Source organism: Limulus polyphemus, unplaced genomic scaffold (genome assembly GCF_000517525.1).
Source record: "Limulus polyphemus unplaced genomic scaffold, Limulus_polyphemus-2.1.2 Scaffold6739, whole genome shotgun sequence".
In the NCBI taxonomy this organism is placed as follows: Eukaryota; Metazoa; Arthropoda; class Merostomata; order Xiphosura; family Limulidae; genus Limulus; species Limulus polyphemus.
This window is the reverse complement of record NW_013672349.1, coordinates 24,473-27,384: the sequence shown is the minus strand read 5'-3', so window position 1 is coordinate 27,384 and position 2,912 is coordinate 24,473.

Sequence of the window (2,912 nt, the reverse complement as noted above, 5' to 3'; positions counted from 1 at the left end):
TGGTACACTGTCTTCCATCCTGAACAAAACAGAATAGCTTGTCAGTTGATGGTACACTATCTTACAGAATAGCTCGTCAGTGGATGGTACACTGTCTTCCATCCTGAACAAAACAGAATAGCTTATCAGTGGATGGTACACTATCTTATAGAATAGCTTATTAGTGGATGGTACACTATCTTACAGAATAGCTTGTCAGTGGATGGTACACTGTCTTCCATCCTGAACAAAACAGAATAGCTTGTCAGTGGATGGTATACTATCTTCCATCCTGAACAAAACAGAATAGCTTGTCAGTGGATGGTACACTATCTTCCATCCAGAACAAAACAGAACAGCTTGTCAGTGGATGGTACACTATCTTCCATCCTGAACAAAACAGAATAGCTTGTCAGTGGATGGTACACTGTCTTCCATCCAGAACAAAACAGAATAGCTTGTCAGTGGATGATACACTGTCTTCCTTCCAGAACAAAACAGAACAGCTTGTCAGTGGATGGTATACTGTCTTCCATCCTAAACAAAACAGAATAGCTCGTCAGTGGATGGTACACTGTCTTCCATCCAGAACAGAACAGCTTGTCAGTGGATGGTACACTGGTCTTCCATCCTGAACGAAACAGAATAGCTTGTCAGTGGATGGTACACTATCTTCCATCCAGAACAAAATAGAATAGCTTGTCATTGGATGGTACACTGTCTTCCATCCTGAACAAAACAGAACAGCTTGTCATTGGAAGGTACACTATCTTCCATCCAGAACAAAACAGAATAGCTTGTCAGTGGATGGTATACTATCTTCCATCCTGAACAAAACAGAATAGCTTGTCATTGGATGGTACACTGTCTTCCATCCAGAAAAAAACAGAACAGCTTGTCATTGGATGGTACACTATCTTTCATCCTGACTCAAAATAGCTAATCCAGAATAAGAAAGACCCTGCTACAAGTGGGAACCCTCTAAAGATGTGCAAATGGTGCAACAAAAGAACATAACCAGGTCCATTACCATAAGGATATATTGTTGTCTTTGTAGCCACTGTGAAATACAATTAGTGATGTTACTTTCTTAATCAGTTAGATAAAATATTACTGTAGTTGTCTAGTAGGGACTAGTAAGTGCAACTGTTTTATTAATTCATTTACCGAATCCTGAATACATGATTATGGGGAAACTATCACAAGGGAAAAATAATTTCTTGGAAACATTTCTTATAGACCAAGTACATTATCTGAGAACGTTTTATTTTTAAAATTGACATACACTAATTTTGGATGTTTGTGACCTTCATATGTTGAATGAACCTGTAAATGTACAGGTGTTGTTTGTATTTTTAACATTCTGTTAAAGTTGTTTTATGTAAGAACTAAAAGTATTTCAATGAAAAAGTCTTTTGTGTGAACAAGTCTCCTTTCACCTCTGTTTTAACAACATGCTAAAAAGCTACCAGAGTCCTCCATTTAGGTCTTGAAATTGTGAAATTAGTTTAGCCCTGGACCCTAGATTTTTAGTTTTCTCACTCATTCATGGGTATTAGAGGTTGACAGATATGCATTATATGCCAGTGCTAATTTTATTATTTATAGTTTCATGGATGTTTGTAGCAACTGTTTGTTGTAATAAACAGATGAAGATCCAGCTAGTCCTTGTGTTGGTATATATTCCCTAACCTAACCTCCTATGTTCCTTTATAATGTACCATATTTTTCAGTGTATAAGACGCACTTTTTAACCCAAAATTTGATGTTAAAATCTGCTTGCATCTTATACACCGAAGGTATGAATAATATATATGTATATATACGATATACACAAGCCACGTTTAAATAGGCATGCATAGTTTAGTTTAATTGAATATGTTATTTATAACAATAGTAGTTTTTTTCTTTTAAAAAACATAACTATTTATAATGCTCCCTAAATAATAAAAAATAAATTATAGTAATGGATGAGAGTAAAAAAGCTTGTAAATACACGACGATCCCTGTTTAATGTGGAGCAGAATAAGGCCATTTGAGGCCTAACTTTAACAAATAAAAAATCGTTTTTGAGTGCTTGCCTTGGAATCAAATGTGCAATGTGCTTGACCAATCAGAGCGCTTAATGCAATTAGCGTTGGTAATCGCCTAATCAGTATTTAAATTTTCATTTGATAATCGGCAGTCTGGCACGTGCTGACTGTCAAGTTGGATGCGTCACCGAAAGCCGAAGTACCGTATCTTAGGCCTCGGGAGCAAAATAGTTGTTTCTTCATATTTCGTTCTATTTTTTCACCCCTTACGATGTCTAAAGAAAAGAGACTGTGATACATAGCTGAATTTAAAAATAAGTGTGATTAATTATGCAAAAGAGCATGGAAACAGGGCTGCCGAAAGATAACAGAAAAAATGATTCGTTGCTGGCACAAACAAGAAGAAGAATTGAAAATGATTAAAAGTGATAAACGCAATTTCTGAGGGAAAAAAAACAAAATGGCAAGATCTCGAAAATAAACTGTATGAATGGGTTGTGGATCAGAGAAGGCAAGGACTATCCGTTTCTACAAATATGATAATTTTTAAAGCAAAGAGGATTGCATGTGATAATAGTTTAAAACATTTTACTGGTCATACATCATGGTGTTATCGGTTCATGAAACGCAAAGGCCTAGTTCTGCATGTGGGTGAAGAATTCGTGGAAAAAAGTAAGAAGTGATATAGTGATTAAGTCATTTAAGAAATGTTGTATCAGTAACGCAATGGATGGGCCCAAGGACGACATTCTCTTTGACCATAATATTGGATCCAATGATTCCTTTCCAAGCGACAGTGAAAGCAATGAAGAATTCGTAGTTTTTAAACCAAACTAAATAACAGAAAATTTTTTTTTGATTTACGGTATTTTCTTATTTTGATGTTTTGGGCTCTTTTGT